General features: G+C 46.8%; 1 protein-coding gene across 2 annotated transcripts in view; it reads right to left on the bottom strand.

The window, feature by feature from the left end:
- LOC135812047 (uncharacterized) overlaps window positions 1-13,869 on the bottom strand; it is a 93,689-nt gene extending 79,820 nt beyond the window's left edge. Inside the window, exon 1 of one of the 2 annotated variants that reach the window (XM_065325367.1) lies at window positions 13,707-13,869. The gene's annotated coding sequence lies outside the window, so the exon portion shown is untranslated. Of the gene's footprint in view, window positions 1-6,617; window positions 6,779-13,706 lie in introns of those variants that run through there. The other variant, XM_065325366.1, reaches the window with a different exon arrangement.
- Between the last annotated feature and the right edge of the window lie 6,866 nt (window positions 13,870-20,735).

Below are 20,735 nucleotides of genomic sequence, written 5' to 3'. Positions count from 1 at the left end.
TGGTAGGTCTCAGAACCTAAAGAAATCAGCGATCACCCGCGATAGAAATAACAGAGACACCCATCATTCTTTCTTGGACGGCGGCTACATGTACATGTAAAGCCGAACGACAGTAACTTTAGTACAGGCACAACAGTGGCTGTGGCAAATTGCCAATCAACTACAGCTTTTCCTTCTCTACAAAGCGAAAACTACAAACTCAGCGACAAGTGGTACGTGTTCACTTGAAATAAAATAAAAAAATTCTTGCTCGCGCGAACCCCAGTCAAAATGATGACATTGTTATGACATTCTAGCTAGCCGCGCTCCAGCTGCTTAGCCTCAGGCTCAGTGCTCACTGTTATGTGCTGTGACTCTGAGCTCACACTTGCACTGTCAAGAAGCAGTGACGTCAGACTTGGACGGCCCGGCACTGGGCCAGGGAATTCCCCGGCAGTGCATGATGTACATAATACAATCATGTACATGACTGGTCATGTTAGATTGACAGTTGGATTCTATCATGACTTTACATGTACATGTTCAGCAAGTGCAATAGCGAGCTACTACTACTAGTACTACGAAGTAAAAAAGAAAACAAATTACTGCAGCAGTATGTAGTACTGGCAGTTCATATAATCATATTCGTGGGATCTGCGTTGGCATCGCTTGGATGTTCAGAAACACATAAACTAGCCTTCGCATCCGCAGGCCACCACTATGCCTGGTAACCTTCGTGGCGACTCCAGACCTCACAGGTGAGACAGGGGTAGAGGAGGTGAGTCTCTCAACCAATCGGGCGTGTAACGGCCCAAAACCCTGTAAACCACTGGCAGTTACATGATCATACAGTGAATCCTATCCAAGAGCGTCTTAGACAACCGCTCAAGGGACCTTCAAAATGCCGTCTCTGTTACCAGGTGGTCTCCTTATCCAGGGTCATTTGACTGGAAAAAGTATCCCTTGATCCCGGTTTCAGTGGTCTTCTTGGACAGGTGGTCGCCTTTCCGAGTGGTCGCCTTGACAGGTTTTCAGACTGCAGTACTGTTCAATTAACACGTTAGGCTTGAAGTGGAAAGTGCTACGTCCCGGCATAGCAACGGTTGCAAAACTTCAAAAACTGGATCCAGTTTTTGTATGGATTCAAGCACCTTTCAAGCGGTCTTACTCACAGCAAGGTGATACACAAAATCACAATGAACATGTCGCTGGTGACTGGGTTGGCTAATGAGTAATGGAGGTGGGGTGACAGGTGGTGAAGAAAACGTCACACCTGCATTCGACATGAGTGGGTTGCTAGGCACCCACAGTGTCCCACACACTGTACGCTAGAGCGAATTCACACCTTAGTGGATCCAAAAGTAGAAATCTGACGTGAACTTAGTAGTTAGTAGTAGTAGTTTTATTATTTTACTAGGGAAGTTCCAACTGTAATAGGTAGCCGAGTGGTAGGCGCGGTGAAATCAACAATAATTACTTTTATTCTACTTTCAGGTACACACCTGAGATATAATCGTTCGTGAAAGAAGAAGAGGGAAAATAAATAACTTTCTCTCCGGTGCTCACCTAGAGGCTGAATCCTTATTCTTCGAGTTAGCTTTCATTGCTATCCAATCTAATATAATCTTCTCTTCATCAAAACAGAAATGCGCAGCCGCTTTTATGCAGCAGACGACGTACGCTTACGTACGGAGATACACTAAATATACATCAGGCAAGCTCCGTATTAGTTCCGTACTGCTTCCGTATTGGTCGGGCAGGGATACTACACCCTCCCTTCCTACAGATTATCACGCCCTCGTGGTTTTCAAAAAATTAGTGAAGAGTTACGAACACAGCGTCAACCGGAAGATGGCAAATTATATCGGAAATGATAACGTTTAGAGTAGACAGAAGAAATGAACTGATAACAAATCATAAAGTAGAAGCACACCAGGTTCACACGATCTCACGGGGTCAAAAGGGGAAAGAACTGTCCTCCAAATAGGACCTGAAAATCCACAGCACTCTTGCTGCACAACGCTGGCACAACCCGCCAGGAACATCGGAGTTCAAAAACCGAACTGAATACACTATAACTATAAGGGGCGTTGTCACACACATTGTCCCACATTAGCTGGGTAAACCGTGGCTCACCATGATCAGACGCCTACCAAACTAAACTGGATTCACACACTCGCATAAAGGAAGACTGAAGAGAACAGGGAGACTGAAGGAAGACAGGAAAGAAAATGCCATACCTGGAATCAGCGTTAGTAACCACGGCGGCGGCTGGAGCTATGGCGGAGGGCGAGCCAGGTTTTATCTTCATCTTGGTTGAGCCCGTCACTCAGAGCGGCTAGCTCGGCGTCAGACAAATGACCTCCCTCCTCGTCTTGAATCGTGGTCTTCACATTGTCGATAGCATCACTTTGCGCGACGTAAAGAGTGATGGTCTAGCCAGGAAGAGTGTTGACGAAAATCTGCATTCCACCACGGAGGCGAAGTACCAAAGTGAAGAGTGGGCTCCTGCTTCCGACTGCGTGCCGGCGAAAATCAAACACTGCTGGTCTTGGGGAATACCCTCCCTTGATTCGTCGCAGGGAGCTGCAGCGGGTTGAGCCATGGGGGTCTGGGGTCGAATCACGTTGTTTTATTTAAAACTACACCGCTGCCACCAATGTAATGGGTAGCCGAGTGGTAGGCGCGGTGAAATCAACAATAATTACTTTTATTCTACTTTCAGGTACACACCTGAGATATAATCGTTCGTGAAAGAAGAAGAGGGAAAATAAATAACTTTCTCTCCGGTGCTCACCTAGAGGCTGAATCCTTATTCTTCGAGTTAGCTTTCATTGCTATCCAATCTAATATAATCTTCTCTTCATCAAAACAGAAATGCGCAGCCGCTTTTATGCAGCAGACGACGTACGCTTACGTACGGAGATACACTAAATATACATCAGGCAAGCTCCGTATTAGTTCCGTACTGCTTCCGTATTGGTCGGGCAGGGATACTACACAACAACTTACTACTTCCCTGGCCGTTTTGATGTCATCGTTATTAGTATTTATATCAAATTTTGATAGGCACCACCTTCAAGCCAGATGGTTTGGGACTTCGGGTAATAAAAAAAGTTCTGGAAATCGAATAATTAGGATTCCACATGCTCTACGCGCTCACTAACTGAATGACCGGGCTCAAAAATAAACGACGGTACACTGTACTCATGTCAGTAGTGAACAAAAAAATAAAATAATCCAACATTGTTTCGTGCTAACGCCACATTAACTAAAGTCTCAACTGAACTAATCTATATCGCTCGCTCTTACCTTGTCCTTTCACCGAGGCGAACGTCGTAGATCTGGGAAGATTACAAATCACCGTCCTAAACTAATTCAGGCTGAGGTTGCAATGAGCGCAATGCCTCCAAGAAGAAATACGGCCAGGAATCAACTTGAGAAGAACTGTTCCAGAAAGGGAGACAAACGTCTTCTCGCCAGAATACACTGAGCCTACACCTAGTCAACTGAGTTCATGAAGCAAATTAGTGTCCCTTCTTTCTTGAGACGCAAACAGCACACAAGCGTTTACCAATGTCGAACATGATACAGAACATGAGGCCTGACTGATAACCATACCGTACCGTAATGTACATGTACATGTAATCGTTCCGAGATCGAGATGTAGACAAATAACCCGGACGTGGTGGGACCGTCCACAAGGTCAAGGCACTGATCGTGTGGGAGCGATGCGTCCCGCACTCTACGGTCCATTCATCGGAAACAGTCCAGCTGGCTTTTGAAAGTCCGATTTGGGCCGGATTGCGGATAAGAAAACACATAAAACCTCAAAGTATCTGGGTTTGGATCTGCTTCTTCATACATTTTGCCATGGCATACATGTACTAATTTTTGTACTAATTTTGTAAAACCTGCCTGAGTTTCTACTTGTCCTTGTTCTTGGACTTCTCTGGCCTCAAATGTGGCAAGGAATAATTGCATGGGTCACAAAATGTAGGATGTGTTGTTGACTGAGTTTGTTTTTCACGATATCCACAACTACAGACTTTTACAGGTACATGTACATAACTGTGGGGTAGTGCCTTTGCTGTTTGCGTTACGCAGAGCTCACTGACTTGTCAGTTTGAGCACTCTGGCAAGGTACGTTCGGGCCTGATTGGAAATTTTTATTTCCATTGCTATCAGGTTCGGCCTCATTTCCTCTGTGCTGCGCTGATGAGTTCAAAAAGAACGAAACAGTATGCTGTCCGCAGATTGAGTAACTGTACGTGATGTATATGCGGGAGACAGGAAACAGGTAGTGTGCCAGTTTGCAATGCTGGACCCGCAGAAACACCAAACAGGTACCGGTAGGGTGCCAGTTTGCAATGAATGGACTGTCTGTACTGTAGTCTATGAACCTTCGCAGTTAGAACTGTACAAACTGCGCGTGCACATCAGAACCATGACTTGTACAGTGAACTGCGTTCAGATCAAATGCATGCACGGCAATGTATAGAAGTGCACATGATTTGTGACGTCTCAAGCTGACATGCAAAACCTCCAATGTCCCTCCTTGTCAAAACATGCCTACATGACATGGACAGGCTATTGACAGCAGTGTAGACCTACATGACACATGTAGCTGTGGAAGAAACGACTCTAGCTCTGATGTGTACATGTCATGTCATGTCTACTGCACTGCAGTCCAGACTCTGCAGTGTTGCAGGCAGGAGACGATTGACCGGGCCGGCGCCCGGGCCTCAGCGCGTACAGAAGTAACAGAACGCTGCTTGCAGTGCACAACGAGGTTACGTCATGTTGGGCCGATGCGACCAGCGTCCAGCGCGCTGCAGCGCAGTGTTCTGTTTACAGTATCCACGGCTGCATGGCCAGCGCTCTCTGGGGCCGCTAGACGTGCGACCGGATTTCCATGTCCACGACAGTACATGACTTTGCACGTACACAAATCTGTGGACAGCAACTAGTAGTAGTACTAGTAGTACCTGTTTCGCTCTGACTTTGCATGTACATGTACATGTAATGACGATATGTACATGTAGAGGGGACGGCTCGATACTGGGACGCTTTGACAGCCAAATTTGTATAGACCCAAACCGATCATCAACGTTGATTTTTCACTCGAAATATGTTTGTGGAAGGAAACTGGCATGTTGAAGTTTGCTCTGGGGCCAGAGTCAATCGAACTGAGCCACTTCTTTGTGTTGACCCATTGCCTCCAAGTTGCCCAATTTTTCGCTTCAAAAAAGTTCAAATCAGAGGTGGCTCCAAACCGGACACGTTTTAGAGTGCACGTCAAATTCACTCTGGGTCTGAAATTAGGTAATTGCTATCGCTCCACGACAGCCAGTACAGAGTAACAATAAGCCTTGTGTGTGCTTCCATTAGTTTTGATTGGTATGCGGTGCTTTATTGGCGAGAGGCGAGCCGCTTTTTACCTGCGACAAGAAGTTGATTTTTCGAAAGTCGTAAAACTCAAGTCGCAGTGCGAAGCAACACGTCAAAAACTCACCTGCTTGATATGGCGCTTCTGGTCATCGCAGAGCCATGAAATTTTGGCTCGGAGTATAACACATCGTAGTCTCACTGTGACATATGTTTTCTAATCAAAATACCAAGAGAGAAAGTGAATATTGAGTCCGTTCCGGTTTGCAACCTATGCCCTATTTGAAACCGTCCCCTCTACATGATTGTACTAGTACTAGTAGTAGTAGTAGGTCTGTGTGATGACTTTTTCACGGGGCCCGAGGTAAGCCAGTTCTGAGGGAATATTAATTTTGCAGCTTCGCACAGAGGAAGCAGTGATGAGAGAGAGATTTAGGAACTTTGACGTCCCGAAGCTGTGCGCTACCATTGGTGCGAGGGGGTTTGTTCTCTCGTCGATCCCTATTTCGTTCGGTGATTTCACAATTTTTGCGCAGCTCAGCGCTTGGAAATGCGAAAATCAGCAAACCCTGAAGTACTAGTAACCACACGGTTTCATGCCCATGACTACATTTTGCTAAACGTTCAAGAAAAACACGAAGAAACACGAATTCAGGTCCAGTAGAAGACGTAGAAATGAGCGTAGAAAACTTGACATATTTTTTGAATAACGTATTTTTGACTTATTGCTTTGTTGACGTGTCGCGTGCTGCATAATGACATGCATACATCGAAGAAGTCACTCGTACATACATGTACATGTAATTGCAATGTCGTGGACATGGAAGTCCGGTAGCACGTTTAGCGGCCCCAAGGCCCTGGCCGTACAGCCGTGTTTCTGCGCTGCAGCGCGGAGGTCGCATCAGTTCAACATGTGCACTGCATGCAACGATCTGTTCGCACTGACGAGTGAGGTCTCCGGCCGCGGTAATTCTGTACATCAGGGGATGATTATTACCCTCGCTTCATTCAATCGTTTCTGTGGTTGACTGAGCACTGGTATGTCAATTTTTAGCAATATCCGCGAAGGGAAATGAATGTAAATATAACTTTAGTACATACATGTACCTGTGTATTATACTGCAGCTACGCGTAAAATGAACCACGGTACTCAGTAGTGAAGAAAACCCAAACAAAATTTTACATAGTTTCGTGCAAACACCACACTAACTAAAGTCTCAACGGAACCAATCTATATAGCCCCCGCTTACCTCGTTCTTAGCTAGGATTGCGTCGCAAATCTTTCAAGACAGCGGATCCCTGTCACGCTCACGCACACAGCAGAACTATCTCATTACGCTAGACAATTGTCCCTTCGTTCTCGAGACTCAAACAGCACACAAGCGTTCACCAGCACTGAGCTTATACCTACTCAACTGAGTTCACGAAGCAACGAAGTGCCCCTTCTTTCTTGAGACGCACACAGCACAGAAGCGTTTACCAATGTCGATCATGATACAGAACAGGAGGCCTGACAATAATGATAACGTGGCGTTATCTACATGTAATCGTTCCGAGATCGAGATGTAGCCCCATAACTGCTGGACGTGGTGGATCCGTCCACAATGCCAATGCAGCATGCTGCAGGAGAGTGGTACTGCTGATGTACATGTACATGATTGTACGTACATGTACCTGTAGATGTACATGTACATGTATGAAAAATCCATAATTCTGTTTGATTCGATTCAGACTACGGGCAAAGGCACGTGTAAATGTGAATTTCCATGATACAGTGCAGTGTACAGTACAGTAGTACTAGAAGTAGTAGACCTGTTTCAAAATAATTATGTGGATGACGGGGACGTGTTGAGGGTTGTGTTTGTGGTTGCCACCCTGGCAAGTCAGGCAGGGTTGACAGTTGCAATTGCTTGCTGATTATGTACAACGTGTGAAGCTTTCTGATGCTAGAGGGTAGCTGCTCTGCAGCATTGTTTTCGTTTCTTGGTTTGGAGGTGTACCTTTGTCGATATCTTGCCCTTCACGAGCACTAGCGGGCAGAACGTTCATTTGACTCGCACTCAGTCAGTGTGGTTCAAGCATGGGCTACCGCGAAAAATATTGTACTTGGCTGAGGGAGAGCTGCTTTTGACAGTCTTGCCCAATGAAAATCGGATGCACCTTGAAGTGGAGAAGAACAGAATAGCCCCACCAGTTCGTTCAAAATGAGCTAGTATACATGTACATGTAGATCCAAACCAAAGCCAAAAGCGTCGTTCCCGGAGGTGGACAACAAGGCACCGAGCGTGTGGGAGCGATGCGTCCAGTACTCTACAGTCCATTCGTCGGAAACAGTCCAGCTGGCTTTTGAAAGTCCGATTTGGGCCGGATTGCGGATAAGAAAACACATAAAACCTCAAAGTATCTGGGTTTAGGATCTGCTTCTCCATACATTTTGCCATTGCATACCTGTTCTAATTTTGTAAAACCTGCCTCAGTTTCTACTTGTCCTTGTTCTTGGACTTCTCTGGCCTCGGATGTGGCAAGGAATAATTGCATGGGTCACACAATGTAGGATGTGTTGTTGACTGAGTTTGTTTTTCACGATATCTACAACTACAGACTTTTACAGGTACATGTACATAGCTGTACGTGTGTAGTATCTCTAGCTCTGTCAGTGAACAGTGATCACACAGCCAAGTCTCTACCAGTAGTTACAGGAACATTCTATCTAAGTGCTTCTCACGCGCAACCACTTAGGACTAGATAGCCCTGCTTGCAAGACCGGTACGGCATGACCTATTGCGTTCATACTGTACTTACCTATACATTACATTGATTCCTGTATAGTTCGTTCCCCATCACTGACCCTCTTGATCCCTTGCGAGATTCCTTCCCGGTTCTAGGCATCCAACAGCTTTCTTCCCCGAATCCATGTTATTTGTTCAGCCCTAGCTCACACACATTCAAAGGTTTTTTCCTTAGAACTTTCAACAGTTGTCTTCCTAGTAATCTTTTGCCCTCGCTCCCAGCTGCTCTCTCCCTCTGGCCTATATACAACCCATCATTCTTTCTCATTGCTGTGTGGAATTATGAAGTGAAGAGTCTAAGCCCAAGAGCTTGTTTTCCTCCCGCTAGTGCTGTCAGCCTGTATCACTTTCTGTTGTAAGCCCAAAGTGCCTCAGACACGAGCAGGCTGGCAGACACTACACTGGTGTCAGAAGTGTGCGTATTCCCCGTGACCTTCCGCTCGTATTTGTCGTCCCCCCCCCCCCTAGTTCCTTTCGTATTCTACTCTCTGCTGGTCTGAAAGTGAAACCCAGTAAGTGTTCCCTCCTGCGTTCCTCGGTTACCTACCTCGGTCACATCTTCACCTCCGATGGCGTTAAGCCAGACACAACCAAGTACGATGCCGTTCGCGACTGGTCTCAACCGACTAAGGCTAGAGAGGTACGTCGTTTCCTCGGGTTCACCTCCTACTATCGCCGCTTTATCCAGGGTTTCTCAATGATCGCCAAGCCACTCCATGAGTTAACCAAGAAGAAAGCGCCATTCATTTGGACGCCAGTAACTGACCAAGCCTTCACCAAGCTCAAACAGCGCCTGACCTCCGCTCCGATCCTTCGCTACCCTGATCCCACCCGGCCATTCATCATCGACACCGACGCCAGTGATATCGCTATTGGTGCAGTCTTATCCCAGTCTGACTCCACTGGTCGTGAGTATGCAGTTGCTTTTGCTAGCCGCACTTTGTCTCGCTCTGAACGCCGCTACCCTGTTACCCGCCGAGAATTGCTTGCTGTTGTCCATTTCACCCACCATTTTAGACATTATCTTTTGGGTCGCAAATTCCTCCTACGCACTGACCACCAGGCACTCCTTTGGCTGTCCAATTTCAAAGATGCAGATGGCATTGTAGCTAGGTGGATTGAAAAACTGGGTGCTTTTGACTATGAAGCCCAACACCGCCCTGGCAAAGCCCATGTTACTGCTGATGCTCTATCCCGCTTACCCCTGCCTGTTGCTCACCCTGCTTGCGATGCTATCATCCAAGAACCCACTCACCCAGATTCTTGGCTACCAGCCTGGACTACTGCTGCCCTGCTTGCTGCTCAAACAGCCGATCCAGATATTGAACCTGTCCATCAATGGCTCTCTAACAATGACATTCCCGTCAGGGGTGATGTCCGTCTGCAAAATGTCAGCTCTGCTACTATTCGCCTGTGGACCCAGTCTAACCGTCTTCTCCTTCACAATGGACTCCTTCATCGACGCTATGTAAATGATGACAACACCGTGATCCTGCAGCTTGTTCTCCCCACAGTCCTCCGTGATGAAGCCCTCCACGCTATCCATGACTCTACCGTTTCCGGACATCTCGGCACGTCGCGCACACTGGTCCGTGCTCGTCAAAGGTACTACTGGCCTCACATGACAGCTCATATAACTGATTGGGTCAAGACCTGTACACAGTGCCAGCAACGTCAAGCTCCTGTACCTCGCCCAAGAGCGCCACTCAAAGCACACCAATCCTCATTCCCTCTCCAGCGAGTAGGTATTGATCTCATGGGTCCGCTTCCTGTCACTGCTAGATGTAACCGATACATACTAGTAGTGGGTGACTATTTCACGAAATGGTACGAAGCATATGCCCTGCAAGACACTCTCGCCACTACAGTCGCTACTTGTCTAGTGGATGGTTTCATCTGTCGCCATGGTGTTCCCCTCTCGCTTCACTCAGATCAAGGACCGCAATTTGAGTCACTTGTCTTCCAACACGTCTGCAAACTCCTCGATATCAACAAGACCCGGACAAAACCCTACCGACCACAATCGGATGGCCTTATTGAAAGGTTCAACCGTACTCTGGAGAAGATGCTCTCTACCTGTGTCGTGAAACACACTGACTGGGACCTTCACCTACAACGAGTACTATTCGCATACCGCACAAGCCACAACTCGGTCACCGGTTTCACCCAGTTCAGATTGACATCATTGTTTAAACAGCTGGGGTGGCCAAGTCTATCCTGGCGCAGGAAGATCGCCTGCCTTATGGAATTCTTCCATTTGGTCACCACCCAACCAGAACTTTTTGAAGCAGCGGGATACTGCCCCACGCGTAGTCGCCGCCGCCAACTCGCATTCACTCTGCCACGGGTTGGGAAACACGCCGGGAGGTCATTTCTCTTCCGCACCGCTACTGTCTGGAATGCCTTGCCCGCAGACCTGAGAGCCACAGCCTCGCATTCCCTGTTTCACAGTCACATTTGCACGCACTTCTCTGACACCAAACACAATGCCACTCCGCACTGACATGCCTCTGTCCTCCTTCTTTGTGCGTTGCGCATATTCTTATTAATTTTTGTGTTTCTGTTTCGGTACATTTCGTATTTCAAGGCATACCCCGAGGCTATAGGTATCATTGATTAAAGGACCATTCTGGAACATTCAGCATAATTGTATTTCTCTTGCTAGGCTGTTCATTACGAATTATTAGCCCTCCACTGTCTGCTATCTCAACCCTACAGCCTCCCATTATAATGGAACTCCCTTCAATTTAGACTACGTCTTTGGGAAACCCTCAAATATATATAATAATAATGTATGGACGAGAAGCCACCATTCCAGTCGACCTTCTTCACGACTTACCACCAGCCCAGCAGCCTACCAAGCACCCGGAGTATGTACAAGCACTCAAGTCATCATTCCAGTATGCGTTCAACATGGCCCGAGAAAACAACGCCAGCGCCGCTACTCGCCAGAAAGATGGATATGAGCACACTGCCCGTCCTCCTACTGCATACGACCCCGGTGATACAGTTCTCCTCTACAGTCCGGTTGTTCCTCAAGGCACATTAGCAAAACTCCAAAGATACTGGACCGGACCCTACCAAGTAACCCGTGTCATTGATGATATCACTATCCAGCTTCAAGACCCAAACACGCTCCGTCGCCAGGTTGTCCATGCTGACCGTCTCAAACGTTTTCTCCCACGCCCAGCGCCACCGCCGAACCCAATACAGTATACGCCTGCATTCACCCTCCAGATCCAGATCAACCCGTTCCCCATGCTCCACCACCTCCGCCTCCGCCACCGACCCCCGCTCCACCGCCATACAATCTCCGCAACTGCCAGCTTATCCGTCCACCAAACTACTTCTAGATTGTGTCTGTCTGTCTTCACAAACATCCGTCCCGTAGACACGAGGACGTGTCTCAACGGAGGAGGGGCGGATGTAGTATCTCTAGCTCTGTCAGTGAACAGTGATTACACAGCCAAGTCTCTACCAGTAGTTACAGGAACATTCTATCTAAGTGCTTCTCACGCGCAACCACTTAGGACTAGATAGCCCTGCTTGCAAGACCGATACGGCATGACCTATTGCGTTCATGCTGTACTTATACATTACATTGATTCCTGTATAGTTCGTTCCCCATCACTGATCCTCTTGATCCCTTGCGAGATTCCTTCCTGGTTCTAGGCATCCAACAGCTTTCTTCCCCGAATCCATGTTATTGTTCAGCCCTAGCTCACACACATTCAAAGGTCTTTTCCTTAGATCTTTCAACAGTTGTCTTCCTAGTAATCTTTTGCCCTCGCTCCCAGCTGCTCTCTCCCTCTGGCCTATATAAACCCATCATTCTTTCTCATTGCTGTGTGGAATTATGAAGTGAAGAGTCTAAGCCCAAGAGCTTGTTTTCCTCCCGCTAGTGCTGTCAGCCTGTATCACTTTCTGTTGTAAGCCCAAAGTGCCTCAGACACGAGCAGGCTGGCAGACACTACACGTGTATATGCGGGAGACAGCAAACAGTTAGGGTGCCAGTTTGCAATGCTGGACCCGCGGAGACACCAAACAGGTACCGCTAGGGTGCCAGTTTTCAATGAATGGACTGTCTCACTCTCAGTGCCTGTAGTCTACTAGCACAGTAACTATACCTCGCAGTTAGAACTGTACAAACTGCGCGTGCACATCAGAACCATGACTTGTACTGTGAACTGCGTTCAGATCAAATGCATGAACGGCAATCAAGGTGAGATGCAAAACCTCCAATGTCCCTCCTTGTCAAAACATCCTTACATGACATCGACAGGCTATTGACAGCAGTGTAGACCTACATTGTACATGTAGCTGTGCAAGACACGACTGTGATGTGTACAACATGTCATGTCATGTCTACTGCAGTCCCGACTCTGCAGTGTTGCAGGCAGGATCTAGACTGTTCTGCCTCTGGCCTGGGAATACAATATCAGCTATCAGCCACGTTCCCTCTTGCGCATCGCTAATCTCAATGCATGTACAGTGTACATTGTACGTGTACATGACTTTGCATGTACAGAAATCTGTGGACAGCTACTGTTTCGCTCTGACTTTGCATGTACATGTACGTGTACAATGTGTCATGTAGGTCTCTGCGATGACTTTTTCACGGGGCCCGGGGTAAGCCAGTTCTGAGGGAATATTTGCAGCTTCGCACAGAGGAAGCAGCGATGGCCTCTAGAGAGAGATTTAGGAACTTTGCCGTCCCGAAGCAGTGCGCTACCATTGGTGCGAGGGGGTTTGTTCTCTCGTCGATCCCTATTTCGTTCGGTGATTTCACAATTTTTGCGCAGCTCAGCGCTTGGAAATGGGAAAATCAGCAAACCCTGAAGTACTAATAACCACACGGTTTCATGCCCATGACTACATTTTGCTAAACGTTCAAGAAAAACAGGAAGAGAAACGATATCTGGTCCAGTAGAAGATGTAGAAATGAACTTAGAAAAACATGACATATTTTTGGAATATCGTCTTTTTGACCTTTTGCTTTGTTGACTTGCCGGGTGCTGCATAATGACATGCATACACCGAGATAGTCACTCGTACATACATGACTGTACATGTAATTGCAATGTCGTGGACATGGAAGACCGGTAGCACGTTTAGCGGCCCCAAGGCGCTGGCCGTACAGCCGTGTTTCTGCGCTGCAGCGCGCAGGTCGCATCGGTTCAACATAATAATGCACTGCATGCAACGATCTGTTCGCACTGAGGAGTAAGGTTTCTAGCAAACTGGTTTTCCATGCCCACCATACTAGTTGTGCATCAGGGGATGATTATTTCCCTCGCTTCATTCAATCGTTTCTGGGGTTGACTGAGCACTGGTATGTCAATTTTTAGCAATATCCGCGAAGGGAAATGAATATGTAAATATAAGTTTAGTACATACATGTACATGTACATGTATTATACTGCAGCTAGGCGTAAAATGAACCACGGTACTCAAAAGTGAAGAAAACACAAACAAAATTTTACAGAGTTTCCTGCAAACACCACACTAACTAAAGTCTCAACGGAACTAATCTATATCGCTCTCGCTTACCTCGTTCTTAGCTGGGATTGCGTCGCAAATCTTTCAAGACAGCGGATCCCTGTCACGCTCACGCACACAGCAGAACTACCTCATTACGCTAGACAATTCTCCCTTCGTTCTTGAGACTCAAACAGCTAAAAAGCGTTCACCAGCACTGAGCTTATACCTACTCAACTGAGTTCATGAAGCAACGAAGTGTCCCTTCTTTCTTGAGACGCAAACAGCACAAAAGCGTTTACCAATGTCGATCATGATACAGAACAGGAGGCCTGACTGATAATGATAACGTGGCGTTATCTACATGTAATCGTTCCGAGATCGAGATGTAGCCCCATAACTGCTGAACGTGCCACGGTGGTGGATCCGTCCACAATGCCAATGCAGCATGCTGCAGGAGAGCGGTACTGCTCATCTACATGTACATGATTGTACGTACATGTACATGTAGATGTACATGTATGAAAAATCTCTAATTCTGATTTTTTCGATTCAGACTACGGGCAAAGGCACGTCTGAGTGTGAATTTCCCTCATACAGAGCAGTGTACGGTAGCAGTCGTGTTTTTTTGGACAACGGGAAAGTGTCGTGGGTTGGGTTTGCGGTTGCCACCATGGCATGTCAGGGGGGATTTACAGTTGCAATTGCTTGCTGATTATGTACAACGTGTGAAGCTTTCTGAGGCTCGAGGGTAGCTGCTCTGCAGCATTGTTGATAATATCTTGGTTTGGAGGTGTATCCTTGTGGATATCTTGCCCTTCACGAGCGGATTGTTTATTTTGCTCGTACTCAGTTTGTTTCAAGCGTGGTGGGCCGGAAAATATGAATTTAGCTGAGGGGAAGCTGCTTTTGACAGTCTTGTCCAGTGAAAATCCGATACAACCCAAAGTGGGAAAGTACGGAGCTGCCGCAGTACATGTATATCGTTCAAAAGGAGTTAGTATACAATCATGTACATGTACATGTAGACCCAAATCAAAGCCAAAGGAGTGGTTCTCGGAGGTGGACTACAAGGAACGGAGCGCGTGGGAGCGATTCGTCCAGCACTCTACAGTTCATTCATCGGAAACAGTCCCGCTGGCTTTGGAAAGTCCGATTTGGGCCGACTTGACCATGAACAAACCCAATTTACACCTAAAAACATCTGGGTTTAGGATCTGCTTCTCCATACATTTTGCCATGGCATACATGTACATGTATCTGTCCTAATTTTCTAAAACCTGGTTGAATTTCTATCTCCATGTTCTTGGACTTCTCTGGCCTCAAATGTGGCAAGGAAAACTCGCACGGGTCACACAATGCAGGATGGGGTGCGCTCATTGCACCTTCAGCCTCAGCGTTCCGAGATCGAGATGTAGACACATAAGCCGGACGTGGTGGATCCGTCCGCAAGCCCAATGCAGTATGTACATGTATGTGCTGCTGTACGGACAGGGCTACAACAGACGTCTCGGCGGCCAGTCGGGTACAGTGGGTGTGCAGTACTGTACGTGGCACCATCGATATTGGATGGTTCACCAGTGCTACATGTAGCTACTGTGTTCCACATGATTAGGTTCACATTCAAGTAGATCTACGATTGTCAAACTCCATAATACCGATTGATGTGATTCAGACTACATCCAAAGGTACGTCTGCCGGCAGCCCGTCAAAATTCATGATACTGTGTAGTGTACAGGAGTGTTCTTATTTCAAAAATCATGCATGGTGGACATTTACGTTTACGGTTACGATCATGTCATGTGAGCGAGGATTGACAGCTACAGAGCCTAGTGCTGCTGAATGAATGAATGAATCCAGTCGCTACACTCAAAATAACAGTTCTCGCTTTGAACCATTTCTCAGCCCAGTGTTCGTAGGTCTAGGGCTGCGCAACGCCCGGCATGTACGTGAGTGACACGACTGGATTTCATTGAGCAGCACTCTAGCTGTACTCGCTTGGTGCACATATGCAGCTTTCCGAGGCTCAAGGCTAGTTGCTCTGCTTCGCTTGCTTTGGTTTCTTGGTTTTGTGTTGTTTCCTTCTGGGTATCATGCACATCGGCCACGGAGTGTTCATCCGGCTCGCACTGAGTCAGTGTGTTTCAAGCAGGGGCTGAACCGGAAAATATTTAGCTGTGGGGAAGCTGCTTTTGACAGTCTTGTCCAGTGAAAATCCGATGCAACTCCGAAGTGGGAAAGTAGCGACTCCGCCGCCACGCTAACTCGTAGAAGACATTATAGCATCCAGGAATAATGTGTATGTAAAAGGACTGCACAGTTGATACGTTCTAACTTGACACATACTGTACACAGTAATCACAGATCACGCAAATATTAAACAATTTCACGAAAAATAATGTTCCCTTTCTCGTCTCTTCTGGTCCGCACGTGCACTCGGGCACGTCGCCAAGTCAGTTCTTCCCTCAAGCATTTCTAGAGGGGGTACAAGTAGTTCAACCCTTGAACTAGCTGAGTGCACAGTATTCCTGGATGGTACATGGAGGCTAGTAGAACTCTAATTGCAGTTTGCCGAAACTCCTTCAATTTCCATTTCTACTTCACCTGCTCTCCCTATCCTATCACACTGTGCATGCACAGTGTGATACGTTCTACTTGAGACTTCAAAGCAGAAGCTGAAATGCTTGACGTATCCAACAAGTCATTGTCACATAATCAACTCGAAAGGCACTGTCATTGTAAGACAACATCACTTCTTGCCAGCTAGCTTGCCCCTGCGTACACCGCAGACACACCCACACGCAACGGAAAGATACAGATCACAGTTTTAGTGTGGTCTTTGTTCACTTACGACTACTACAACGAAAAGAGAAAGACCACGATAAAGAGAAAAGTGTGAGAACACTGACAAAAAAACAGGAGACGCAATCCTGGCGCCGTAACTATGGTGAAAATGCTGGCAAAAAAATCATTTTTCGTTTCATTCGCTACGCTCAGCCAACGAAAAATAATACTTCCATCTGAAGCCATCAAATAGCATGAGATGAGTATAGCATGGTGAACTACAGGATGAAGAAGTGGGGAGCCATTTCGTATTATGCTTCAGAAGAGCATTGGATACTGTACAAGAGGGTGGACTAGCTTCCCGTCTGTCATAATGTCGGCTGAATGACCACTGACCGGACCAATCACCGGCCTTCCAGACTGCTTCTACCGGGGCTTGTTGAGCATGATGGCAGCTGAGGCTAGGCCTTTGCGGATAATTCAGGCAGAAAATTGGCAGAATTGGTTACTTTTTCTGGTAAGTTTCATGCATGTTTAGTATGTGGATAAAGAAATGGAGCAGAATTCGAGGAATTGCCCGCCATAAGGTTTGTATGGTTCTGCCAATTTCACTGCTTTTCGAGCAGAATCTGCCACCTTTTCGAGCATTATCCACCAATGCCTAGCTGAGGCACTGGGTCCACAAACACCTTGGGCACGGAACACTTCAGTGTGGATCCCAGCCTGGGTCATAACAAACTAGACCCACGGGGAACAGTGTCAGTGGAAACTGGCTTGTAGGGCACGGCGTGGCTGATGAGTAGTTGAGCCTTGAGGCTCTCCAGACGGGCGTAGTTAGACTTTCCCCAAATCGGCCCGTTTTTCCCCAAATCCCCCCTATTCGGCTTTTTGCCCGGCTCAAATATACATCAGTTTTTGGCTGCAAAAGATTGGGCTGCAAAATCGATCGTTCGAAAAGAGGCTGCAAAATTGGAATATATTTGAAAATCGGCTAAAAGAATTGTTGGCATATTGGCTTCAAAATTGTTGAGACATTGGAAGTTATGGTAGATTTTCGGCGCTTCTCAAAGGTAACCTCTAAAATCGGCGAAAAGCTTAGCGATTTTTCCATAGAAAATAAAAAAAGACCAAGGAACTACAAGTTACGCTATAATGCCCACTAATATCACCAGGTATTAATTAAACGATCAGCTCATGCGATACCATTGCACGACACTGACCGACGGTTCCATAAGTCTTGTGTTTTCGGCGAATTTTTCGGCGGGCCCATTTGGCGATTTTACTAGTAATGATCTTGATAATGGCTAATGTTTGTTTGAGAGGATGAAAAAGGACACGAGTCACATGACCTCAACGCACTAGTACTACAAGTACTGAAGAAGATAGCTCGAGCGGTCATGCTTGCATCAACATCATTCGTTCATCAACGCACATTGCAAAACATTTTGGTAGATTTTCGGCGATTCTCAAAGGAACCCTCCAAAATCGGCGAAAAGCTTAGCGATTTTTCGATAAGTCTCATTTTCGGGAATTTTTTTGGCCGGCCGATTTGGGGAAACTCTAGGCGTAGTGGGTCGGTGAGCAAAACAGCTGATTGTAACGGATCATCCTCGGTGAGAAGGAGCAATGAAATTACAAACAGAGGGCAATTCCGGGCAACTTTAAGATCCTTGTACACAAATACATGTAGGAACGAGGCGTCTGTCTCTACCTTCTGCTGGAAATCCACATTCGTGTTGGTATGAACCCTCTGCAGAGACAGACATACCATAATACTGGTTGACGTTAAGGCGACATCATTGAGACATGAAGAGCTGACCTTCCAATTTGCAAAGTAGGTCAGCCATACTGAGGCATCCCAAAGGAACAGGGTATTTGGGCGTTGGGCCTTCCAGGTTTTTGATCCCTGCCAAGAATGGGCAGACCGAAGGGTTTTCGCCCACTTTGCGCCCGTCAACACAGAAGAGTGAGGATAAAGCACTACGAGTAGCGTGGAGTGTGCCGTACCCTCCTTGTGCATTTCCAGTGGGAAATCGATCACAGTTGTCGGAATGGGATAGCTGTCACTTGACCAGCATTGATCGTTGCAAAATGAAGCGCATCGCTTGATGTTTGTGGAATATATCGGAATCTTCTGCATTTCGTTTGTCAGCACACGAAGATACAAAGCCCGTTGAAAATCTGATGAGGCCTTTCTTACCATTACGTCTCAAATCAGTGTTTGTTGATAATGTGACGAAGCACAACCATGTCGATCTGTTCAGCATATTGGCGGAAAAATTGTGACGAAACGTACACAGGGTGAATAATGGTGGGAGTTGCGCCAACGATTACAAGAACGGTAACAGGGAGGTGGTAATTCAAAATAGCACTACCTTCCTAACTACCTCCTTTTGTCTACAGGCGGTCAGGCTGTAGCTTGGCAATGTAAACAGCCTCAAGCACATCTAGGTGGCATTTGCTGCGCGCTCGCGCGTGAAATCGTAAAGAGCTCCGGAATATCATTACATACTGCATCCAGAGAAGCAGGGGACCTGATTATGATGTGTAGTGATTGCACCACCACCTCCCTCAGCAGATGGATTGTGTGAATCACGCTGGTTGGGTACACACTTATTCAGGGTAGTGTTAGGCAGCGCTACCTGATCCGATGCCCGCCAATGGGCTCCTGATGGTTGTACTTCGTCACATTATCCCCATGTGCTGATTCGTGAAGTAATGGTGCGGAAGGCCTTATCAAATTTTCAACTGGCTTCGTCTCTTCGTGTGCTAACATATTTCCCTCCGACTAAGTCTCTATTTTATTCCTTTGTAAAAAGAGTTAGTTCATGAGTAGATCTACTTGAGCGTTATCTGACTGTGATCATAATAATCATGTGGGGCCGGTACGCTAGCATCCACCCCTGTCTCATCCAAAAATAAGTGTTGGAGGGAGCAGTACCGCTCTCCTGCGTGCACCTGTACGCTGCATTGGCCTTTTGGACGGACCCACCGCGTCCGGGTTGTGCGTCTGCATCTCGAACCCTGAACGATCACATGACGTAACATTGACATTATCAATCAGGCGTCCTGTTCGGTATCATGATCGACATTGGTAAACGCGTGTGTGCTGTTTGCGTCTCAAGAAAGAAGGGACACTACTTTGCTTCATGAGCTCAGTTGACTAGGTGTCGGCTCAGCGTGTTCTGGCGAGCCGACATTAATTTTATCCCGCTTTCTGAGATAGTTCTGCTGCCATTGATTTCTGGCCGTACTTCTTCTTGTGGTGCGCGCATTGCCCCTTCAGGTTGAGCAAGTTTGGAACGCCGTGAAAGGGATTTGTTATCTTCCCAGATTGGCGACGCAACCCTCGGGGTAAGAACGAGGTAAGAGGAAGCGATATAGATTGGTTCCGTTCAGACTTTAGTTAGTGTGGCGTCAGCACGAAACTTGTTTGGATTACATGTATTTGTTTGATTTCTGTTCACTACTGAGTACAGTGCACTGTCGTCCATTTTTGAGTGAGGTCATTCAGTTAGGGAGTGTAGAATTAACATGTGGAATCCTGATTATTCGATCGCTCATTCGTCCGCACTACGGAATTTGAGCAAAATGATACAGAACATTGAAGAGGATCGATCAGCTGAAGCTATGTGTGCGGAAGCATGGCAAGCGCAATATGAGCTATGTATATCCCTGTGCCAAAGCGAGTGTATGCCGCTCTTCGACTACATCATGTACATATAGCACAAAAACAAGTCGTGGTACAAGTCATAATTATGTTGTTTTGCACTAACAAATCCATCCACCGACAAACATGTGAGTGTCGAACAAATACAATGAAAACGATGCACACGGCCGTACATTGGCAGGACGTGCAAACACTGCACGATACTGAAAATCCGAAGGCGCTTATACTGAAAACAGACCCAGTTGGTGGGCTGCTCTGGTTCATTGCTCTACGCTGTATGTGTACTAATCTTCTCATGCTATTGTTATTTCTGGTCTAGCTCTGTACTGTGATCCTTGCGTGCTGGATGCGCGCTGGATGCTGTATTCTGTATGTTCCACTGCACTATCCATAGTCCACAGATGTGTCTTCTCTAGACTAGAGCATTGTCAGGCGGGTCAGCGACCCGGTTTGAGCCTACTTGGACCAGTTTGGAAAATAAACAACCAGGCGTTTGTACCCTGGTTGGGAGTCACCTCAATTACTTCAAGGGGGCACCCACTGATATAATTATAACGACAAGCAATCAGGGAGAGATACAAATAGAACACATGACCCAGACCAAGACAACTAGACCAAGGACGAATCACTCATCACTCTAGCTCTCT

The sequence above is a fragment of the Sycon ciliatum genome, chromosome 3 (assembly GCF_964019385.1).
Source record: "Sycon ciliatum chromosome 3, ocSycCili1.1, whole genome shotgun sequence".
Lineage (NCBI taxonomy): Eukaryota > Metazoa > Porifera > Calcarea > Leucosolenida > Sycettidae > Sycon > Sycon ciliatum.
This window is presented reverse-complemented; position numbering and strand designations above follow the sequence as displayed.